This window comes from Sparus aurata, chromosome 6 (genome assembly GCF_900880675.1).
Source record: "Sparus aurata chromosome 6, fSpaAur1.1, whole genome shotgun sequence".
Classification (NCBI taxonomy): domain Eukaryota; kingdom Metazoa; phylum Chordata; class Actinopteri; order Spariformes; family Sparidae; genus Sparus; species Sparus aurata.
In genome coordinates, this window is record NC_044192.1 from 13,408,341 (window position 1) to 13,434,251 (window position 25,911).

General features: G+C 40.9%; 1 protein-coding gene across 1 annotated transcript in view; it reads right to left on the reverse strand.

Annotated features, from left to right (window-relative positions):
• cdh22 (cadherin 22) overlaps positions 1–25,911 on the reverse strand; it is a 169,306-nt gene that overhangs the window by 109,262 nt on the left and 34,133 nt on the right. The window contains exon 2 of the mRNA XM_030421451.1: positions 14,256–14,379. The gene's annotated coding sequence lies outside the window, so the exon portion shown is untranslated. The remainder of the gene's footprint in view (positions 1–14,255; positions 14,380–25,911) is intronic.

The window sequence follows — 25,911 nt, forward strand, 5'->3', positions numbered from 1 at the left end:
CTTTCATACCCACACTATCATTTACTACAGGGAGGGGAAAAGGCTTGTAGGTTCTAAATGGTTTGCTGAAGAATTGATAGAGACACCTGCAGTCTTGAGAAAAATGAAATGATCGATTGGTTCCAAAAAGTGTTGAGCTGGAGACTGTAAGGCCCTGAAGGTGTTCCGTGAAAGTGGTAGCAGTGTGTGGGTTGGCATTCCTATCCAAGGCTGTGAGATACTGGCTGCATCTGACCTCACACTGAGCAAAAAATATGCAGGCCTTGTGATGAGTGACAGCCTGACAAGTGAAGGAGGTGCAGGGACATGGTCAAAACCCTCACACTCATCTCATGTGTATACTTTCATGTCACATTAACAATTTAAAGCATTTATAATTCCTGGGATCAATTAATGTTTCTACATAAGGAAAGATAATTAATGACTGTTCAGGTAACATGCATCACACACCAAAAATATGAGTAATACTTCACTTATGGATTTTCACCTATAGCATCGCTCAAATCTCTATTGATACACAAAAAGTGAATACAAATAATTAAAAGTGTAATATCATCCTTTGGGCTATTTTCAAAGCACAACATCTTTTAGGGTTTTGCTTAACATAGCTATTTAATGTCTATGACGTGCGCCAGAACACAATATACATAGCATTTGTGTGCTTATAATGATAAATAAAAGTATAAGTAACAATGTGTAAGAGAATTCACAGTGTTATCTGAATATAAGACACCAAGGAACCTGTGGACAGTTAAGTGCCAGTGTCATCGCTAGCATCCAACAACCCGGGTTGTTTCAGTAGCACTTGAGTCCATCTGTGCCCTAAAGACTAAAAATCGTAGTTATGAACTTGACAGGACAGCCCAAACCCTCCGGAGGACCCCGGAATAAACATTTATCTTCTGAAATAAACATTTGTTAGACAGCTCTGATGAGGCTCAGGATTTATCAGAAGGACGGCTGCTATGTTGAAACTACTTTAGTATGTGTGCAGTGTAAAAACACAGAACATTAACTACGGGTAAATGTTGAACAATGTTTAGTTGGGAGATGTACATAATCAATGAAGCTAAGCTGCTGTGCCTCGTGCATAAATGTGCTAAGCTTTGCTGTTGGACCGCTGCAGGTATCAGCCAACTCCTCTTCTCTCCAGTTGTCTCATGGATGAGAGGTGAAATGTCTTCAAGAAACTAAAACAAGTCCAGTTTCCAACGATACAGCACCTAGATTTGCCTTGACCTGGATGACTGAGAACCTTCATCAACCTGCAGGTAATAATAATAATAATAATACTAATAATAATACTAATAATAATAATAATTATTCATTATTTTTAATATCTAAAAAAAGTATTAATTCACCTATAATTTTTATAAACCGGCCTGCCCAATCTGTGAATCTCTATTACACACAGAGGCAAGCATGGTAGCAGTTATATATTTGTGTGTGTGCTCATATGCAGTCAAATGGAGTTGTTGATGGGACAGAGAATAGGAGATGGCAGAGGCAGAGGGTCACCTGGACCAGCTGTCCCTCAGCGAAGACGAGTTCTGTTGTTTTAAACAGCGATGCACCAGGTGCAGGCGCAGCTGGGTTTTAAAGGGAATGAGAGATGGCACTCTGATTTGTTTATGTTATGAGCAAAACACCCAAGATTAATTAAGCCACTAAATACAACCCCTTTTGTGCCTTGAGCCCAAGTCGCACTCTGATTATGGATTGTCGGACTAGTAAAAGAAAGTTGAAAAATACCCTAAATGCAGTCGTGCTATGCACTATAGACCATGCACTACAGACCGTTTAAATATGGCCCAAAGGCATGGTACAGACAAATGAGGTCTGAAGCCAAACTGTGAAGTCATGGACCTGAAAGTTTATTATGCCTCAACAACAACATACAGCAGGTAGTTTGTCAATCAGCGCAAAAGGAATCATATGAGCATTTTACTGATCTGCATTTCCTATGTTCTAAAATATATCATCAAGTTTAGGGAAATAAAACTTGTAAGTCCACCTCAGGGAAGGGTTACCTTCATGCTGAGAAAGTATCAACACTGTGTGTTTGTTGGACATGTGATGCAAAGGCCAGTCTCCGTTGTCAGAGTCAGGTACTTTCCATGTCCATCGATCGTCACCAACCTCGCTCCCAGGACTTTTAATTCAGAGGGATGTCATGCTAGTACCAATGCTACTGAATGTATTTCTTTTGAACAAAAACCAATCAGACTTTTTTTGTGTGAAGGGAAAAATCGTTTTTTCACCTGGCGGAAAGGTTAGAAAGAAGTATTTTGAATGATCGGTGCTATTGGTTTTCTGGTGACGGTCAGTGTCAAAAGACGGTACCTCAAAGGGTGTACTCCAACCGGACAAATAATTTGGCATGTGTCACCTGTGTTTAACTGTGTGAAAGTGCAGCTAATTGAAAGGAAACACAACAACACAACGAAAAGGAAAAACACACACACACACACACACAAGAAAACAATCGATAGATCCATACCAGTAATGATGTGTCTGAAAACATTGTGTACTTTCCTCCTGCAGGGACCAGCCGACCGTTTCATTTTTAGGCCACACATGCACCGCAGTACCACACATTTATCATACAGCAACGGGAGGTTATAGACCCGGGGAGCAAAAGAGCATTTTAGATTACACACACACGCGCACACACACACACACACACACACACAAAGGCTCCCAGTGGCACTCTTGTTACATGCTATAGGAGATGCATGATAAACATACAAACACGTATGTACACACACAAGCGTGTGCGGTACACGCTCCTCTTCATGCAAATGCACATGCACATGCACATACACAGACACAAACACAGCTGTGAGGCCGAGTTAACATAGGAAAAAACAAATAGTCGCAGCTGCTGGCCATATAATGACACCCTGTTGGGTTACTATGACAGTAATAGCCCTCCAGGCAGCGGTGGGATATTATGCCTAGTCACACATAACTATCAGCGGAGGAATTCTCGACAAGCCGATCCTGACACCGGGCGAACATTTGGAGGTCTGTTAGCATTACTAAAGAGCTAGAGCTCTACTCACACTAATAATTTTTTTTTGTTTTTTTATATATGCTTAATTAGCATGGGATACCTTGAGCTCAAGGAGTTGCATTAATTTTCATCATGTAGTATCGGCGCTCTTATTTAGACGGCATTCCGCTCTCACTGCGAGGAATGTCAGGGAAATTCAAACTACCACTAAAAAATACTCCCACCAGTTTGACTCTTGTTATTTCCGAAGCCCTCTACAATGGCTTTCAGCATGGAGTAAAAGTTTACAAGAGGGAAGGGACGGCACCACTGTTTCTGACATATGTCCCATGTTATTGTAGTGTGAGAGGGAGGAGACACAATGGAAAACATCTGTAAATACACACTGAAAGAGGCGAAGAGCTTATGCGCTTTCAAAGCTCTGGCTGACAAGCGGAGTAAGTTAATCTATACAATAACATTATATGAGGGTTTAGTTCGGCTGAGCTGGTGCACGTCAAAGCATCTATTAGATTACTGACATGCAAAGGATTTATCATGTCAGAAAGTGATGAATATGTCAGCTTCCTCATGACATGAACATGTAAAATTAAACAAATGCTACCATTTAAAATGTGTTTGTGTTCTGTGTGCTTTAGCGTGGATTTGGGGAAATTCTACATGCTGTTACATTTCTTTTTCTTCTTCGTTCTTCCCAGAGATGACTAATTAATGGTTAAAACAATGATCAAAAGTAATTAAATCAAAGTACCAGAATTACATTTTTCTCCTTAAATCTGCTTGCTGGCATCATTAAAGGCAAAAACGCTTGCTGGATGTTCAATATAACAATGATGTCTAGAGTTAGTGTTAACCAATGCAAAGCATACTGTAGCTGCAGTTAAAAACCCCAACACAAGATGTTTCAACAACTTACAACTGTGAGCTACTATTCCCTTTTCTCCAGACAGGCAAAGATGGCAAAGCTGTATTTTTAACTTCTAAAATGGATGTGTTTTTTTTTCTACCATGCACAGAAACTGATCCCTTTACATAAATCCATTTTGAGAGCGCATTCGGCGCTTACACCTTGTGAAAAGTGCCGGCAGCTTGAGTAATGGCTTGGCACATCTTTCTTATGACACAGAACAGGCGTTATAAAAGCTACTTGATAGGTATGGTAATTGCTGCCAGCCCAAAGACTTGAAGACGCCAGCCTTGATTCTTTAGGAAGTGTAGAGATAAATAAGCCTCTTTTAATGAGAATCTAACTCCTGCTGAGCTTATACACTCATACTCAAGCAACACAACTCATCCCCGGAGGGATTACACCTTGTGTGGTTCTTCAGTTAAACACCACCCATTCATCTCCAGGAGTGCAGTGTGAGTGACGGAGGGCTTGTTGTTGCCTATGGTATGTACACCACACTGAGACTGATGAGTAATGACTCATCTGACTGCTTTCACACAAGTGACTCAAATAACCCCATGTGTCATCGTAGTACTGGCTCTTTATTGATTTGCATACCTGTCTACAACCTGATCTCATTATGCATAGACCTGTACTACATGAATTCCAAACCCGTTTCCACTATTTAGGGGTGGAAGAAGAATCAAATCTTGTATTTAAGTAGAAAGTAGTGATAACACAGTGATGTTTTTCTCTGTTACGAGTCACACGTTTACATTTGTACTTAAGTAAAAGTAGAAAGAAGTAGCAGTTTTTTGGTTACTGGGATGTACATGAAAAGGAAATACCAAAACTAAAAGTGCAGAATGCCATATTTGTTAATAATGTACTGTACATAATGATATTGTTTGATAACAATGTTATCACTTGTTCATCACTTAAATGCCGCATCTGGTAAAAGTGGTTTGACTACTTTATATAGTTTATCTGCTGGTAGAAAAGATCATCATCACAAGTAAAGCTTTACTTTTGCTTTATTTTGTATTATTAATCTGCAAAGTCCATAGTGACTTAAGCTGCCAAATGAATGTAAGAAAGTGAAAGTAAGTAAGAAAGTACAATATTAGTCTCTAAACTGCAGTAGAGAGGAAGTACATATAGTAGAAGTAAATTGGAAATACTTGAAAGCGGTACTTCAGCAAACGTACTTACCAGGCTACCACAGTTGCCATCTGTCTTACACAGCACTATATTTTAATGTTACATCTGATTTAATACCATACAATATCATATTATTTTTTTCTATATTTTGCTGGTGCAATATGTTTCTTATAGAATCTTATCAGATTTTGTTCGACTTGCACGATTCTTCTTTACGCGTCTTTCATAAGAGCTTGTTGATTGGGGGAGCCTGAGATCAGAGGAGTGGTTGTCAGTGACTCCCTTCACTGAAACGGCTGTGGATATGGCAGCAAAGTGTTTAACTTGAATGGCATATGATTAAAAAATTATACTGTGTTAAGTTGCTAATTGTCTTGTATAACAGGTCATCGATGAGTGTGTCATTAATGTGTCATTGATCTTAAAATATTTGCTAAAGTCTACGTTCTTACTCTGATTTAACAGATTTTGTCAGTAGCAGTTATCTATTTTAAAATGTTTTCATCTCCTTGGCTTAATTTCTCATTAGCCATTGAAATTTGACCTGCGAACACTTGCATACGCTTGACTAAAAACTGCAGTCAAGAAAAGGACCATCGGTTTCGGAGGGTTCACGGGAGACAATGCAGCAGACGGTCAGCCGAGATGGAGAGTTGTGCTTGCACATAATAAGACTCACTGAGCAGAGCCATGAGACAACTGGCCGCCTGACGATGACTGACAACGACAAATGAAAGAGTTACACTAGGATGCACAAACCACAGAGAGATGGGTGCTATAACACATAAACTCTCTCCCTCAACCCACAAACACAGCCTGCTGAGTCAATACGCTCCTCTTCTCTGCTGGTTCAGACACTTCCTCGCTGCTGCCATTTATGCAAGTCAAAAAATCAAAGATGCACGAGGCAGACCGGCCTCGACGGACGACAAAAGAGCACACAGAGCCGAGGAAAGTGAGGAGATGGGGGGGCATTTCCTCTTAATTTGGAAAAACAAAGGGAGAGCGGAATAAGCCAGCGAATGTCACTTACTCAAAGACAAAGAAAAGTGAGAGGCAGAGAGGAGAGGGAGAAAGGGAAGATCCAGAGGCATTGGCTGGGTGACCGCCGTGTCTCATCCTTTACCCCAATGGCACGGGACTCAATCAAATGCTCTTCCTTCTTGACCATGTATTCGCTTAGCAAGCAGGGACCTTGTTTCGCTCCCCTCAATTAAATGCCCACCCTGCACATAATTAACGACTGTTTTGTCCACAGATCAATAAAGGGCCTGTTCATTAAAAGTCCCTTTGCTTCCTCAAAGATCCCCTCGCTCAGTTCACCATTGCATCTGAGGGAGGTGGCAGCGGCTGGCAGCATTTTCATTCCGGTTTCATGTCTGTGGGTTTCTTTTCTTTTTTTTTTTCTTTTCAGCTGGTGCGAGATAGAAAAAAGGGAGTCAAAGAAGGGCTGAAAGCGAGCAGAATGCGACGGAAGCGTTTGAAACGGAGAGAAAGGGACTTATGGGAACTTATTGGTTTGAATGTGTGAGTCACATGAGCATCCTGAGTTGGCTGTTTATGTCATAGAGGCACGCAATTACAATACAGCAATACGGCGCAAAGACATGTGCTGTAAAACAAGCTAAGTAGAACGGCTGCTTGATTTTTATCACGGTAGCCCTCGCTGAAGGAAGAACATTCTGGATCTATCCAGCGTTACCCCTCAAAAGAAAATGAAAAAATGCAGTGCTGTTTCGAGACCGAAACTTCCACACCTAAATGCACGGAATGGATACAGACTGCCCCTTTAATCAGTCACAATCACTGTCTACATCAGCTCCGCCGCCTACAACCACCACCGGCGTTTACAGATGCGATAAAACAAAAGACCTGTCTGTCGTTTTCTGAAAAGATAAAAGATCAATAAACGCGACAGGAGCTGGATTTCACATGGAGCATGCTTGACTGCCAGCCACCTGCCATAGCTAACACACTGAATGATTAGATCAGTGAGTTGCTTCAATCTTGCGGCTACACACAAACACACAGAGACACAGTTTGCCCAATGTAATGATCAGTGTGCACTTTGCCGCTGCCTCTCACCTCTCCCATCTGCCGTGGAATCACAGCATCTCTGGAGATGGATAACAGCGTTTGAACAAAAGGCGGCCTCACGCTGGGTTGTGTTTTTTATTGTGTTTATGGGATTACTGAAGCAGCATCTATATAAATTCATCTATTTTTATTTTTATTTTTTTTTGTGCACCATCGTAGCTTGAAAAAAGTTTGACCATTATTATCTTAGGTGGTAACCACGTTACTTTATACAGCCAGGATTTTGTGGCTATTTCTTGAATACCAACCTCATATGACATCATTCCCGGGAAATGAGAGCACATGGAATGGTCAGGTAGCCTTTATAAAGGACGTATGACACAAGCTATTTAGCAGTACATGCTTTTAGGCTGCTTAGGCAGCTGCATTCCTACATGACCTTTATATTGCACATTTTCTTGTCCTGTATGTGGTATTTGTAAAATGTTATCCATCTTTAACTGCTCTACTGCTGCTGACCTCGAGGAATGCTCTACCTGTACCTCTAGACTTGTCATTGTCATGTCATTACAATGTTAAGGTCCCGCCCAGATCAAACGTTGTGCTTTGTGGGGCTGTTGATGATAATTAACACTCTTTTTCAAGCCTTTACAGGGTATAATACCATTATTCTTATTGGATTATGAACGGTTTTGTATAGACCGAGTCGCATTTTTTGTTTCCGATGACGTCAGGTTGAAAACAGCTGTATCGCGCATTAACGTGCACACCGTTTGATTGTTTTTTCTTAAGATGTTATTTAATAGTGTATACATATAATGAATCTGAAATGCATGTTTGACACTGTCACTGACATGAGGTTAGAGACATAATTTACCTGTTTGGCCACAGACTAAAGGAAATTACAGCTTGAGTTTACCCAAAAGTAGAGTAAACTGTCTGAGATATTGCTTCTGGCTGGGTATTAAAAAAAAAAAAAAAAAACGCTAGTAACACAATACATAAAATACTAATACAGTCGAAACCTCAGAGAGGTCAGACCAACGTGCCTAATATTTATGTTACGTTAACATGTCATGTAACTGTCACAGCTAAAATGAAAATGCAAACGTTTGCCTAGTTCACATTTTTTCAACCCAAAGTAACCACATTCTATGCGTTAACTAACGCCTGCAGTATCATTTTTGGTGCATTTAGTGGCATATTGATTCATTTATTAGGGCATTTATTTATTTACGTTTTGATCTAACTCAGTTTAAATGCAGCAACTCGATATCTCTGAATCTGTCGTGTTAATAATTACTTAAAAGTCATAAGCAAGGATATGCCAGAGCCAAATAAAGGCCGAGTATACTGTGTGTGCTTCTGAATTAAACACATACACCCTCATTATACATCATATAAAGCACGTTAGCATGTCTCTGCTACTTAACAGCACTCCAACATCTCCACAATCATCCACATGCGTTATTGCTTTAATAACAGGAATATCTCAGTAATGACTAATATGGGCTACACTTGAACATACATTTGAATAGCGGTGTGAAAGGGAGACATTTTCTAATGATGCACAGTAGTTGGAAAAATGCTCAGAAATGCTGTAACGTTACCAAATCTGATTTCAGATCCAAACTAATAACAAATAGTTCCTTGGCCAGTGGCTGGGACTTCCCACCAAATGTGATTGAAATCTGTTCTGTAGTTTTTTTCAAGATATCGTACAAACTAACAACAGGCGGGAAAGCAGAGAAGATAACATAAACTCCTTGGCAGAGGTAATGAAAAAGACGCAGAATTAAATTGGCAACCGTGATTCATAAAACACTCTGTTCCCTGAATATTTCCTTCATCTGTTTTGCTTGCGAGGACCCAATTTTTCAGAGCCAATTTAGAATCATTCCACCCTTGGTCAATCTTGCTGCGGACGGATTCCCTTGTGTAACATCTGGCGGTCTCTCGGCAGTGTGCATCCCTCTATTCACTCCCCTTGCTCATAAGCTGTTGTAAAATTGCCCCTTTGAATCTTCTCCACAGCGGATTCCTCATTCAGCGAGGCGGCCGTTTCCCCGCGCACACTCAGAATCTTTCTTTATTTTGTGTAATATGCTAAACACAGCCACATAAGTTCTCTCTGTCTGTTTCTTTAGACTGATGAATGTGGCAGAACGGCTCTGAATTCCCCAGCTCCCAACGCTATGATGTGTGCCAGTCTCCTGGATTATGAAACATACGGAAGCACACAAGTATGTGCAAACGAACTGAAAGTCTATCCCACTCTCATACGCACACACACAGTTACAGATACCTTATGTGCGTATAAACACACTGATGGAAGAAACTGAGATAGACATACACAGACACACGGTAAATATTCACACAGGTTTTTTTTTTAAAGGCTTGCACATTAAAGATTTTACTTAACTGTGAGAATTTGAGATTTGGAAAAGCCTCTAAAACCCTGCAACTTGCAGACTTAAGAGTCATATTTTCATTTGAAGAGGTTAATCCAAATCTTTACTTGTTAAATCTCTAGGGCTGGAGCAACATACTCTGAAGAGCATTTCCCATCCCTCATCATTTCAGTTCCACCGGAGGCGAAACTAGCCTCTGAGGCCACATTTGAATGTGAAGATATTGTTCCATGGTACCTGTCTAATTGATTAGAATAGAAATTTAGAATGGAAAACATATTTTTGTTGCAGTAAAAGGCTGAATCATTGCACACAAGGACACTGCAACCACAGTACAAGAAGCCACATCTGTGAGACTAATATAGTCAGGGAAAAAACAACAATGTCTTGGCCTTGTTTTTTGATGCATTATTGATAACGCTGCAGTTGTTAAAAAATGGACAGAATAAATGTAGGGAAAGACACAGGGATGAAAGAGAGGGACTGCCGTACAAAGGCATCTGAGGCCACATGGTACGATCTGCTGCTGACTGTCATCTGGCCTGTGAACCGGACCGAAAAAAAGGTCACTGTTGTTTGTGCTATTGTTCGAGTTATTGTTATCAAAGCATGTGTTGGTGCGTGCGTGTGTGCAGGCCATGTGTTATTAAATGTACAAGTCTCTCTGCGTGTAGTAAGGCTGGTTTTGATCAGAGCTGAAGGATTTACAGCTAGTAATACCTTATCCTGGCGTGGTACCAGTGACATACTTTTCACTAGTCTACCTCTTTGAGCTACAGATGCTCTATGGGGTGGGAAAAAAAAGAAAAAAAGAAAATCGCATGTTACATCCTCTTTTTGTATTTCTCTGGATACAGCTTTGTAGTCTACTGTAGCTGATGTTTTTATGTTGACAAATGCCGCTGCTGAGCCGTGTATGGACACATAAAATGAATTTTCATTTCAAAAAGACTGGTGGGTAGCAATGTTAGGTTTACAGGATGCTGGGAAGATATGTGGGTAATACTGTGAATTGTGGTTAAAGATGTATTACGCTCATTTTCAGGTTCAAAAGTGTATGTTGGGTTACTGCTAAAATAGGCTTACATGCTTGAATGCTAAGAAAAACGCTTCAGTTCTCTTTTGCTGTCCATGAGCATCGCTCAACATGTCTCCAGTTGGCTCTGTCTTCATAGGCATACACTATGTAAATGTGTGACGTGGTGACGTAGTGTGATGACAAGGCGTTTCAGACACTTCTGGAGCACTGTTTCTGTCGGGGAGAAGCGCCAGTTGGTAAAAGAGTTTGTGTTTTTAAGGCTTTTTAACTTTACAGCGCTTTTACACAACACACTGAAGGAACCGAAGGAGGGGATGTTAACTTAGCTTAGCATAGAGAGCAGAGGAAAACAGCTAGCCTGGCTCAGTCTAAAGCTCATGAATTAAAACGTTATATCCCATTAGTTTTATCTTTGCAAAACTGCAGTGTAAAAAAAAAAAAAAAACAACAACAAGGTCACATACGTTTGTGTCTGATTCTCACTGTGATGACAACCCTCCAGGAAAACACTGGATCTGGCCCAGAGATAGTCCAGCCAGGGCCAGCTATTTCCCTCTGCTTCGATTCTTAGAGGTCCAATTTGTAAGATAGTTCATTGTTGAGTCAACTCATTAAATACTAACAGCTTGGGTTGGAAGGCGGCAAGATCTACCAACTATCTTACAAATTGGACCTTTGATGATAAGGTGGCCATCACCTAAAGCCTTAAATAAACCTAAAATAAACCCAGATTTGTGGTTTAACAGAGATGAAGAGGATGTCAAACTCCTTACTCAAGCTGATAGTATTTGAGGTTCAAATGCAGTTACTAAACAAGGGTATGAACAGTTGGTACTACTGTCTCATTGCGTGACAGCCAGTTAGACACCTGGTTGAAATAGGGACGGTTTAATCACCTCAAGTGCTGATTTGTCCCAGCAGCAGCCTTGTGCCCTGTCGAAGTGTCCTTGAGCCTGACACTGAACCCCCCCTGCTGTTCCTGCTCACTCATCACTCTACATGGCAGCATCCGACTCAAATGTTAATGTGTATGTCAAGTCCAAGTATCAAACGCTTCAGGTAGTGGTACACGAGGACGGCAGTGATGAATATTCACAGCGATAACCTACTGCTCCATTGAAAGGCTTGAATCAAACATGTGCCAAAGCTAATTAGAGAACATGTTAGAAGAGTTCCTCATAAATGCATCAACATAACGATAAAGAGCTCTGGATAAAGAGCTCTGTTTGGATTCAGGTCTCTGGGAAACACAGCACATACACCGACGAAAAAGATGACTCTTCGTGTTAGCACGCCGTTAGCTGATGTTTGCCAGCAAGGAGCATCAACCAGCCTTAGCAGCTGAATTTGGGTCAGCGGAAGAAGCTGGCAATGCAAAGTAGAGTTCTTTAGCGGGCGGGTTGACAGCGTGTTTGTCAGAATTACAGTTCAACTTTTAGTGCGCCCCTTGGGAATGGCTCTTGAGTAAATGTCATGTATTTGTTGATATCACACACACACACACACACACACATACACACACACTCTTTGCTTTCATTAGGATGTTCAGCATCCGTCAACACCTTAATCAAAAGCACAGGATATTACTGTAATGAGATAAGAACCAAGAAAAGAGAGCATGATTCACCATAAGGCAGGGACTAATTCCGCCAGGACATCTACGGGCTATTTTGGATTTCTACAGGGCATCTATGGGCTATGGAGCACTGCACACTGCACACACACACACACACACACACACACACACACACACACACACACACACACACACAGAAATAAACGCACGACATGACCGCAGTGCAGAACATCACCCTCCGGATGTATCAGATTATACTATGCAGTACATTCAATTACATCCGATGGCAGATGCTGTAAACAAAATCAAACACGCGTAATCTCGGAGATTGGATCCTTGAGTTAGATATTAACCCTGATACCCAAAAGACCTGACACAGGACTAGACATATTAAGACAAGTGGCGGTCCGCGAGGGGACGCTAAGCCAGGGCTGACTCAGCAGTATTTGGAGGTGGGGTTTATCCGGAGCCCCGGAAAAAAGCACACACTGTAGTGAAACACAAATGAGGAGAGAGTTATTGAGCGAATCACACATGGATCGGAAACACCGTCACTCTCCCCCTATCTCTCCCTCTGTTTAATTGACTCGGCTTTAACAAAATGATTTATTTTATTATGGTAATCAAGCGCTGATTACCCCAAATGTATTGCAGCTGTTGTGTTGTGCATACAAATGTGTTGTGGATGTAATAGATTGATTAGTAATAATGGATCAGATTAATGTATTTAATCGGCAAGAGGTTTTGATGTGATTATATGCTACTCAGACCATGAGCGTTAATTCCGTCTCTTGTGCTTCACAGTGGAGTGATTTCAAATGCACTACAAGCAGTTTTTAAGTGGTTGTGAAAGTCTCAATACTAACGCCTCCATTTGACCTACATAAGCAATCGAGACCATCAGCGAGAAGATTGGCTATCTTTTTAAAGTTTTTCGTAAATGATTAGTTCACCCAAAAATGTGAATTCAGTCATTATCTTCGACCCCAAATGCCAATAGAAAGTTGGGTGGTGTAGTAGTAGTAGTAGTAGTAGTATTAACAGTAGGGTTTTGTAGTCCATAAATCATTTTGGGAGCTTCTCAGCAAGACAGTGCGGCACCAAACAAAAAAAAAAAAATATATACATAATAATTCTCCACACAATTAATCCGGCATAATCCCAGTCTTTGCCGTAATCCCAGCCTTCTGGATGCCCGGATCAATTAGGGAACTTGGGGCTTCGAGAGAATGGATTATGGCAGACACGCTATGGAGCCCTTTCATGTTTGTTTTGATACATTTCCCAAGCTACTTCAGTTGTTTTAGGAGAATCCTGCAACGCTGTTATGCTGTGAAGCTCTAGAAATGTTTTGTGTGTAAACCTCACCTAGCTTTCTGTCAGCACGAGGGGTGAGTAGTCTTTTTTTTTGGGTGATCTGTCCTTTAATACCTTTCGAATCATAACATTATGGGGAATGTTGATATCTTGAGCTTCCTCAACAAATGTACTATTACCTGGCAGCCAAACCTGTTAGCGGTCGCTACATGAAGGCTAACATAGGTTTAAGAATTACACTAAAACAAAGCTTACAGTTATGAATCTTACATAGCCACATAAATTTACATTACCTCATTTGTATGCATACTGTAAACGGCTGTTTAAAGTAGTAGCAGTAGTAGCTGTATTTTTGTCTTTCTCAAGACAAGCGTACATGCTGCCTAGTAAAGATTATAACTACGGGAGGCGATGGTGCTCTTTTGTCCACAGGGGTCACCAGGGTCAACAAAAGAAAGTTCCTTGGAGATGCTTTAATTAATATTCCTTAATCTAAACCTTTATTTTTATTGTCTGTCAACCACCTACTGTGTGAGATACTAAAATTCAAGTTTAATGGCCGTAATCAACAGCCTGACGAAAAAATTATACAGCTTGTGTTTTTCGTTTTTCATGCTCGGAAAGATGTGTGGGATGATCATATCCAGGCCAACGCATGCATGTAAGTAGATAATAGCTAGTGCAGATCAAACAGTCTGCTGGTCAGTTTACTAATGGTTGTCTTAACAGTTTTTAAAATGATCAAAATGGTGGAGCCAAGCAGACCTTATTACCTCATAGCCCACGGCATATGCAAATAACAGACTCACCATCCCTTGGCCAGATGACCTTGCTGCCACACTGTGCGAATGATGACTCCCAGGTCCTTCAGGTTGTCTTTGCTATGCCATCTAACATCAGTCTCTCTCACACTCTCTGGTTCCTCTTGGACTTCTGAAAAATAAAACAGACCCCGGAGTGAACCTCATTGTTTTTTTTCCAGTCTAAATGAATGAATTCCCCAGTTAGATTTTTTTTAATGGGAGGGTTAGGGGGGCAGGTGGGAAGGTGGAAACAAAGAGGAGCGAAAGAGGGGGAGGCAATCTGCTAATGGAACATGGAGGAAAAAATGATGTGAGCCTATCTCAGTAAAGGATGAAAGAGGAGGCGAAAGAAATAACCTCGGTTCGTCTGGAGAGAGCGGGAGTGAGCTATAGGGCACGAGCTAAAGTGGTTTTTAAAAAACACCATCATTAACTGTCATTTTCATCTCAGGTGCAAGGCTAGAGAAGAGGGAAGGAGCGGAGGGAGGAACAGGAGAGGGGGGGTGCTGTATTTGCCCAGGAGATAACTCAATAGCCTACAATCTTCATTTAATTACCCGCTTTACATCTCCAAACCACCTACTCCTCCCTTACCTTGAGTGTAACATGCAGCCGTCCCTGGAGATTGTGGTTGCAGCTAGTACCTATGTTAATTACAGACTGACTTGAGTCTAATCACGCAAACTTTGTCCTCTCTGTGGCATTACAAAAAAAAAAAGCTATCGCCTGAAAACCCAGTTGGCCTGGAACTGTGTGTCCAGATTACAAGCCACGGACTCTGTCAGCAAGATGAAGCTCCAGGATTTAGGCCTCTTAATTCAGTGGAACATTATTTACAATCTCTCTCTCTCGACTGGCTGGAATGGAGGTCATTTGGACTCGGTTGATGTTTGGCTGACTGAAATGCAAGCGCAAACATAATTTTAAGAACTCTGAAGGCATGAATACCCATTTTTTGGTCTGACATATGTTCCAGATGTGACACTTTTGGGGAAACGCACCAACGAGGAGACTTCAACAAAATTGTGCAGAATAGGTGATCACTATATTTGGTTAACTTTTTTTTTCAGATATTACAAAAAAAGTAATTTCCCATGTTTAGAAATTTTAATCTATTTTACCCGGTAAATGGATGATCATTTAAAGATTTAAAGCACAAGTATGATGACGCTTCATAATTTTACTTTGGGTTAGTACTAGAACAGATTTACAAGCTTTAGTGCTCAAAAACCCATCAGTTTTTTTCATACTGTCTGGTGTTGTAGCACTGTATTCCCCCTCTGTCTGAAAACTTTTAGCCCCTGTCTCTTTAAGTTTAATATCGATGCATCACAGCGATTTGACACAAGGTATTATGTTGTGCACCAGGAGAATCTCTTGAACAATAAAGGCTGGCAACAATTTCTTTATTTTTGTAAATCGTGTCCAATTTCTGTTGATATGCTGATTCTACAGTAATCAAATCGATGCAGCGGGACTTTGTTGGCACCGGGAAACCAACGTTTACATTGCCAAAAAGCAAGTGTGAAATACAAACAACCAAGAAAAGGAGACTACATGAACATTAGAAGTGTGAGTTTGTTGTGAGAAACCTATGTCTTGTATGTTTATTTATTCAGATTATATTCTATTACAAGGAGCATCTTAATATATGCATCAATAAAATAAACTTAAACTCAAGCTGCAGAGGCTCGATGCATGTACCACAGAGCAGTGACCCGGTACCACTGCTGTTTTCGCCGTCATTAAGGAGTACTGTAGGGCGATATCACATGCCTGGTTACCCACGTCTCTCTAATAGCCTGTCATGTTATCTCGGGTATACAGGTGATTTCTATAAAGCGGATAAGTGGCGCTGGTCGATAAGACACAACTAACAGTCTAACAGCACGACCAGTCCACGTTTAAACTTGATCCAGTGAGTGTAAGTTGAGGGCAAAAACACGAGTAAATAACAAAGCATATTTTCCCAATGAAACCGCTTGTCCATTTAAAACTACAACACTGTGTGGCGCTGAATGAGCCCGGCTCTGTTAACGTCTGTTGGGAAGTCAATACTCAAATTAAGCTCAGATCTGCCAGGAGTGTCTTTTTCTTTCTTTCACTCTTTGCTTGCGCTCTCCTGGGCTGACAGGAAAACACGTGTGATTCAAATTGCTTACAAGACGCTGACGTTTAAACTTGTGAGCCGGGCTCACCTCAGCACTCTAACAGTTAAGGACGATGAAAAGTCAAACTGGTTGCAATTGGATTCCAAAATGAGCTCCTGGAGATTATTGACGAACAGTTGCAATACCTGAGCTTATCATTTTCCTGGGAGATTTCATGCCTGGTGGCGAATGCAATAGTTGAAAGCAATTATTATAGGAAACTAATCTGAACACTGATTGAGCCATTTGCCTATATTCATTACATTGTGCATCAACATTTACTTGATAATGACAAGTTAAAGCAAAAAAAAAAAAAAAAAAGTTTTTATTGCCATGCCAACATGCCAACACTGGTCAAATCACTGTCAGCCAGATCCTATAAATAACTAGAATGGCACTCGGTGCAGCGGGATTTAATTCAATCAAGCCTAACCCAATATCAGAGGAAATTTATTTAATTCTGCTGGATCCAGATTCTTATTTGGATCCACATCAAAGTGTACTCACTCGTTGATACTAGTCACCTAAATATGCCTGATTTTTTTCATCAAGATCTATCCTCGACTCTACCCAAAATAAATCAACCAAAACGCAGGAAAATTTCGCAATGTTAAAGATAGTTAACAAACGCGCCTGGATCGGTCCATTGATCTAGATCCGTACCAAAAGATAATGGGGTCTGTTTTGGGCTGAGACCCATCGTCCATCCAAATGTTCTGGAAATCCATAGAGCAGTTTCTGTGATATCATGCTGACAAACCAACCAACCAACCAACAAACAGACACAGGCGAAAACATGACCTCTTTGGAAGAGGTTATAATAGGTGCACTGCTCAAAAATTACATTTGCCAAGAAGTTAAAAGGGACAGCATTGGGGTTAACGTGCAAAGTTATGGAGAAGCTTGTCTCCGTCTAGTCTGAGAAACAGTTTTGTTGCAGGCTTTTCTTAAATTTTTTAAAAACAAGGAATCATTCTATGTTCTGCAGGGATTTGTAAAAACAAAGTCGGGGCAGCAGAGGAAAAACATGCCGGCTAGCACAATTTAAGTTTTGAGAAGTGGTCTCAAATGTAGTTTGACACAAACTACGGGGGCATTTCTTTTTCTGTTGCGCATGTGGACTTGTTGACACCAGCCAAGTGAAGATTTCACCAATAAAAATTGTCACTGATAAAATATGAGGGCTACATACATTCTTTTTCTCTCTTAATCCCCCCCCTTAAGTATTTTACTTTCGTTGAATTAATCATGTGGGCCCCCCCTGAGAGCATCGGTCATGTTCTTCTGTGAAGCGGTCTCTCAAATCCCATGGAGCCTCTCCACCTCCCAGCGTGTATATTTTCTGCTGCATACTGTGGCTCGGAGGCAGTTTTACTGAAATTCCCAGGAGTCAGAAGTCTATTTATACAGGATCCTAAAACAGGGTAGTCATTCTAAACCCCCCCGCGCCCCCCCACCTTTCCTCCTCACAGCATCAGCTTTGGGTGACAATGCTGACACACAGCCACGCGATAGTCCAATCTAATCTTTTAATCGCTCCGGTAACTTCATGTCTCCGGGTGAGTTGGGGCGGGCTAGCGGTTGGTGGATGTGATATATCGTCTGCAGAGTTGTGATATGATCCTTGAACACATAAGAAAAAAAAAAAAAAACACACACACAGGCTCACATGCAGACTTATACACACTGTCCCGTTCCACCCCACCCCCAGAGTACTATGGTGAAGCCTCATGTATCTGTGGGTATTAACAGATCAGCGCAGAGCAGCAGCCACCCTGCTTTAAAGTCTTTTCCTGAGGTAGTGCTTCAGAAGCCTGCTGCAGAGGAGGATAAACGCGCAGCAATCCCCCGGGCCCGGCGCCTCCTCAGCTCCACTCAGCGCTCTCTTTGCTGCCCCCTCCTTCTCCTCCGTTCCTTGCTTATCCCCACTTTCCTTCCATCCCTCATTATTTCTATCCCTCTTCTTTTCCTCAGCATCTCGAGCTTTCTGTCCCACTATCTGTCCCCTTCCTTCCCTCCGGCCCCTTTCATATAATTCTCCTTCCCGTGCCTCCTTATCCCTCTCCCCTCCCATTTTGTGTCCGTCCCTTTCTCTGTCGTTTGCCCTCTTTTTTCGCCGTTTTTTTCCCCAGACTTTGGTGATGAGCGAGGCTCACGGCCCATCTTTGCCTGCTAAAGACTGAGGAGCTGATAGTTACGCATTGTAACCTTAGTTCAATGAGCAAGCGGACCACATGGGGATCCCAAGCCTTGGGCACTTAGTGTGCATCTCCCGAAAGGCCATGCTTTCTCGATTAGCTGATCATGGGCAGTCAGTTCGCATGAGCTCAGAAGCTACTTTTTTTTATGACTTTATGTTTAGTATGAAATTGTATATTCAAACATTAACCTCACAAACATGTCCTTATTTATTCAGAGATCCAATTACAATATATATTTTTTAGATTTATTGACAAACTAAGCAAACCTGGAGCTGCTGTTCTAATGAATAAATGGTAGTTTTTATTTTTATGAAGCAAGTACACTCGAGAATATTGTCCAAATCCTCAAGGCTGTTAATTACAAACTGGTAAGGACTCACTGAGTTTTGGTTGTCACTCTTTTGCCGATCCATGTCATCGATGTGCGTAAAATGTATCCGAATAAGAGCGTGATGTCTCGCTTCTACGCTGCGACTGCTTTTATGCCGATTCCAACTAAAACAAAGATTCTCCGCCGCTTTAGAGTTATTCAATTTAGAGTGAAGTTATTTTGAACTTAGGAGAAATCAAATTAAAACTTGTCTTATGACTTAAAAAATGTCAAACCACTTGTGTTAAATGAATCGAACTTGAGAAATGAAGCTGAGATAGTAAGTTGAATCGACACATCCACGCTGACAATGAGCGTTAGACAAGAGACAAAAATCCGAAGGCAGTTTCCGTGTATTTTTTCGACAAAGTTACAAAAGAGAGGGGTCTCTTGAGAGTTTACCATTGCGACAATGCAGGCTCGGCAGTCTGCTACTAGTTCCTTTAGAAACTTAGTTTAATGAATCGAGTGAACTCAGCATAGCGCATTCATTCAACTTCAAAGAAAAAAAGACTTTAAGCCAGGACAACTCTTGTTAATAAGCTCTGAAGTGCTCTGAAAATGAAAACAGAAATTTAGTTATGTATCTTTCATTCCAGCCCTTGTTGTCCCTCCGTAAGTGATTGGATTTAACTGAGCAGTGACAAAAAACGTTTCTGCCTTGACTAAATTCGTCGTCATGCATTGTGAGAGAGTGACGTGAAAAGAAAATCTACTTCTGTAAGTAAAAAAAAAAAATAAATCTTTTTGGAGCCTTTTTTTGGGATTCTGGAAATTGCCAGTTTCCTCTCTGTTATTTTATTGTAAGTCAGTCCTCAGGGGCATCCTAAAGATCCTGCAATCCAAGGGCACTGAGAGACTGCTGCAGTCAATATATCGCATTGACACCCTGCCAAGACAAGCAGACAGAATGAGTTCATTACATGTAGTTTTTCAGTAAGACAACAATCGCAACGTGTTCTTTCTCTTTTTGGAACGAACAAAAGCAATAATACATTCATCCGCTCATTGTAAGGGTAAAAGATTTTCATGTTACTCATGAGACGACAAAACGACTTTGTGATGAGTCGAGCGAGAGAGGAGTGGGGGGGGGGGAAGCTAGAAATGGGTGGAGGTGGAGGTTAGGCGGTGTTAGCTCGCCCGGGTTGCAATCCCCGTTAAAGGCTAAACAGAGAGGGAGGTTAAATAACATGACGCGCAGACAGACAGGCAGACAGGCAGACATGTTGCCATTCGGGCAGACAGAATGACAGACGAGCAGGCAGGCAGACAGACTGACACACAGACCAGGGAGGGGTAAGTAGGCTGAATCCAAATTAAGCTGATCAGAGCTCGCTGTGAGTTAATCTAGTTATGTGGATAAAGGACTTCCCTATGGCTAAAAAACACAGCAAGTTATGACTCAGTGAGTATGCCAGCGTGTGTGTGTGTGGTGTGTGTGCGTGTGAGTGTTTATGCGTGCGAACATGTGGGAAGAGAGAGAGCATGTGCGACTGTCTGTCTCCCAGCGCGCACTGTTTGTGTCTGTTTATCCATATTTAAATATACCAGCCGACTCATGAGCCTCGAAAGCTTTCGCAAAAAACAACCGTTAGTTGCAATCTGTGTTTCGTTTCTCGACTCACTCACAGTTTTTGAAAAAACAAAAAAAACAAAAAAAAAACAGACTTCAACAAGTGCTTCAAAAAGGGCCGGAGACGTATTGATTCGCGAGGCAAAACTATGCTGATGACAGACAGGCTGTCAAAATCTGACGAGGCCTGACAAGAGCCTCCACCGATGGATTTTGTTTGTGTGTTAAGCCGGGGCATTGTGCAAGCATTGTGTGCTATATTCCGCGCGTTCTTGCGAGAAAACGTGAGTGTGGCTTCGAACACCAAGGAGCTGTGCACGCGTGCGTGACGGACGGATATTAAGGGGGTAAGGGGTGTTTTGTTTTTTTTTTCTTTTAAAGGAGCATATAATGCTAAATCAATCGACGCCGGAAGCTTCAGAGAGTCGCGAGGGGGATCACAAGCGTCTCCCCTCTCGTGCGTGCAAACCACTTCAAACGGCAGTTAGAAAGCAAAACAAATATCCAAGTCAATCAGCCACCTTTTCCTCATCTCGCTCATCAAGCAGAAGACATCAAGGCCAAATGATTGCAGGAGGACGGTTATCAGCCAGCAAGAAACCCCGGCAACACCGATACAGTTGATAAAATTAGGTCTCAAAGAAGGGAAAAAGACTGAGAAAAAAAAATAAAAATTAATACAAATTCAATCAGCTGTGTACGCCGCCTGCATATCAAAGGGAGTGGGGTGAGGGGAGGGGCTGAAGTGGAAGGCCAAGAGACTTAAGTTTGGAATAAGCCTCAACTTCAAACAACTCCTGATTTTCATAAAAAAAAGCTTTCAGCACACTGTTGAGATAGAGTATGCACGCAATGAAAAAGCATTATTTACCACCGAGGAAAGGAAACGGAGAGCTCTGCAGTTAGTCAAAAAAGACAGAGAAGGGAGAGGGGCAATTTCCCTTTGCCTTCCGTAGGTTGGCACAACACTCCCCGGTGCCGAGCAGAGAAATAAAACATGGGCTGAGAGACATGACAGTATCCCGTGGAAGTGAGAGAATATGCCTTTAAGATAACACGATCAAGGAGAGGGAAAAGGTTCCTTTAGCTGCTCTGGGTTATTCTTATCTGTGTATGGAGCTAGACTGAAGTGAAGCCCTGTTAAATTGGTCGATCCAATACAGTGAGGCTGACGACTGAGAATGTTCGCTGTTGATATTTAAGTCTCACGGATGGAGACGAGTCTCACAAAATAAGGAAAAGGGAGATGCAGCTCTGGCACAACAACACAGCTGTGCAACACTTTTCACATGTTTCACTGCAAGTGATGCCAGTGTATTCAGACCGAAAGAAATATCTACAAAGTATAGTCCTTTTAGGTCTTGCTATGTATTTATCAAGTATGCATTTATAGTTCAGATCCTGATCATTGTTGCACTTGTTAAAATAGTGTTAGGGTCATTTCATATTATATTATAAATATATTATGATTTCACCAAACGAAGGTTAGTAAGAGCAAGGCGTGTTTTATGTAGGTTCCTTATGATACCTGAAATATATACAGACATTTGATTGTAGACTTGCAGACCGGTCTAAACGTAAGAAAATGATCAAAATCTAGCACATTTTCATCTTTAGGCTTAAGCAAAGTCTGTACTAAATAATATTGCATATACTGTATCACTAACTGGGCAATTTTCATACTCATATGTATCATTTGTTAATAACAATACACTGCCCTCACTGTTTATAATTACACTGTACATATTATGAATATCACTTTCTATTTCTGCTCTTGCGCCTCTTCTTACCTTTTTCTTATATTGTTTAATAATTTTGCTATTATTATTGTTTATTGTTATATTGAACTGTCCTCTGGCTGCTGTGATGCACTGTGACTCCCCCGTTTGCGGGACTAATAAAGGAATTTCTGATTCTGAAAGTAACAGGAGGAGAACATCTGAGATGCAACAGTAAGCCATTGTAAACATTGTTTGCTGTGTTTTTTCAGTAGGGCAACATTTGATGAGGACAATTTATGTCAACAATTTATTTAAAGCAGCATTCTGCGGGAATTGTCATTTTGTGCGAGCTGGCACGCCCCCACAGTTTCTGAGTGCAACACCACTGTTGTAATGACAAATCTCAGGTCTGTAACAATCTGTCAGACTAGACGTGGGTGCTAACTGCAAACAGAAAATCATCACATCATAGCATTGTCATGTGTGGAAAAAACTTGAATCTTGAAGTAAACATATATGTAACGCTGTGATCGACCCTCTCACTGAAGTTATATAATGCAGAAACAAGTGATAGGGGTGGTGGAGTGGCTGAGACAGAGACACCATTCAACCTATAACCACACACTGTACCACAATTTTTTTTGTTTTATTTTAAGATAAACAAGTTACATGTTCCTGTAAATAAGCACTTTTAGATAATAACAATAATAAGTTCAACCGAATAGTATTTCTCATACAAACGTGTATTCAGACTGAACATACTATAAAAGTTACAGAAGCTTTTATTTGATGCACTCTCGCACTCATCAGTCTACATACTATATGTAAAACTATACATACATCTGGCCTGACATGTTGTCTTTTTTTAGCACGGGAGCTTAAAAGCTCACCTGCGCAAGACATCTACTTCAAAAACGCCTTTGCCGTTCATATCTTTCCCGGAGTAAACACATCAAGTCTCTTGTGTGCATGTGTACAAGCTTTACCCTGTTGCTCCCGCAGAAAGACCTCATTAAGCTCTTTCAGGCTGAGGCCGCCTCAGAAAATAGCAGCTAACAAGAGATGAATGACAGACGGGCGTCTTATCCGAGTTACTTTTTTTTCACAAATAAAAGCTCAGACTTGATTTCAGAGGAGGAATCGTATTGATTATTTATCTTAATGACCAGTATCTGATGCATGTGCACCACAGATCTGTGCACAATGTCTGAGCTCAGGTGCTCAAGGAAAATAAATAGATGTGTGACTTTCCTACTATTTAACTGAGAAGCGATGCATCCATTTGATAGATGACTTTGTCTTTGTGTTTTTTTTCTTCTCTGTCTTTTACACAAACATTGTTTTTGTCTCTCCAGCTCTCTGTTCAGACAGTTGTTAACAGGCATGTGTTTTGAAAGCAAGGACACAAACGGTCTAACTCAGCCATTGCCCAATTTTAGATAATTATAGATGAAACTAACTGCAAGTAATATTCTCAAACAACCCAACTGCCAGAATAAATGTTTGTATTATACGCTTCTCTTCCTTTTACTTTTAAAATATTAAATGTATTCCTATGTGTCATATCACACTTTTCTTTAGTTTAAACAGCTTCAAAATCCTTTTGATGGTACAATCTCCCTTGGCCCCAGATAAATGGTGTCTCCCTATCACTTGTGTCTGAACTGTAACTCTATCATATAACATTGTTATAATGAGTTTTGTTTGCAGTTAGCAACTATATTACGTCTGACAATATGTTACAGACCTGGGAATTGTATTTACAACAGTGTTGCATTCAGAAACTGAATGAAAACTCGCAAAAAAAATGCATATTCCTCCATAATGTTGCTTTAAAGACAGCTGCAAAATGTCCCGAATGGTCTCTAGCATCAACCAGTTACAGTGTTCTCTCAGCAGCACTATAAAAAACATGTAATCTGAAAGTTTCATAATAAGTATAATAGAAATGCTGACATCATATGTATGAACTGTACACATTTAGCATACATTTAGTTGGTGGAAACCTTCAAACGTTCATATTGTAGCGACTGTTCAAAGCAGAATCACACGTGTTTGCACATCTGTGTATGTTTGCCACCTTCTGTGCGTTTATCCTACATGTGAGGCGGAACTCTCTGTGTAACATTGTATAGATACTGTAGTTAAAAGATGTTTTATGACAGTCAGGACACAGTTCCTGGCGACTTAATGTGGCAGCACGGAAGCAAATCCTCCTCTTGGGAACGGGGCACAAGTGCTGCAGTTTATAGGGCAGGCCAGTGGTACAAAGTACATTTTCTACAATCACTGCTTCTGTTAAGACAATGTGACTTCTGACTCGCCGGGGAATAATAAGAGAACAAGGTGTAACTGAATGTCTCACTCAGCCACTATTAATCCTCGCTTTTGTCTGTTTGCTCTTCCTCTTGTCATCTCCAGCCTGTGATCATCACCATTCTCTCCTGCTACCTCTGGGCATTACTGTACCTGCGTATCTGCCCGTGAGTAAACCTCTTCAAGTCCATGCCAAACACTGGATGATAAAAGGCACTTCTCCTTCAAACGTAACGGAATCTCACAGCCAGTGAACAAACTACGTATACGTAGAACAAAAGGAACAGAAAGCCGTCAAGACGTCATCGCGAGGATGACCTTTAAAAGGCTCGCTGTGCGTTCGGCTAAGAGAAATGATCAGTGATGATGAACTCCACTTTCTCCAGGACCAATAATTAACCACGCTCCCACCTGTAATATTAGTCCACACTTTTTTTAATGATTGGAAATTGGGATTGCTGAATTTTTTAATTTTCTAAGTTAAACAATAGAGCAAAGCCAAAACCCCTCGCACATCATCGTGCACAGACCGGGGCCCATGGTGTGAAAATGAGCGATGACATTAAGATTTCGATTAACATTTAGATTAACCTCACTGTATGGGAAGGATTTAGTCTGAAAAGGATGTCACTAGAAAACAAGATAATCTATTTGGTGCTTTTAGATGGATATGAGGCTAAATGACTCCTCAAAGTGATGCTTTTATGACCACGGTGGCATTTGAGGGAAATGACCATCAGTGTAACAGCACCGTGGCATCCTCAAGTCAACTATTCTTTTTTTTTTTTTTTTCTCTGGAGCTTTGAAATAATTTGACTGACTGAGGAAACAAAATATCTTGAACATGTGGCACAGCATTTCCATTCAACACAGAAATTTAAAAAAAGGAATAGAAATAGGATGATGCTGCAAATTCTTTTTTACTTCCGAAGATTCTATTTTTACAGGCCCGGGCCCTGTTCTTCATACGACGATACCAGAGGTTCATTGTTGAGGATTTGACACGAAATCTGGAGTTTTCAACATCTTCAAAGGTAGATAAAAATATATCCGCACTGCAGATGTGCCAGGTTTATTAACATCGAGCCGGATGATGACTGATGTTTTAGGGTGAACCCCGGATGAGAAGTCATTTCAGGAAACAAATTCTTGAGAAAACCTCAGAGTCTGCTGGTGTTCCCATGAATGTATTCAATGTATTAATGTGTATCTAATTTTCATTCTTAGGAAAATACCTCTATATGATAAATTACAGAATGATGTAAATGGGTACCATTAAGAAAAGAGTCAACCCTTAAAGAGAAAAAGATATGAACTTCAGTGAAAAGGCT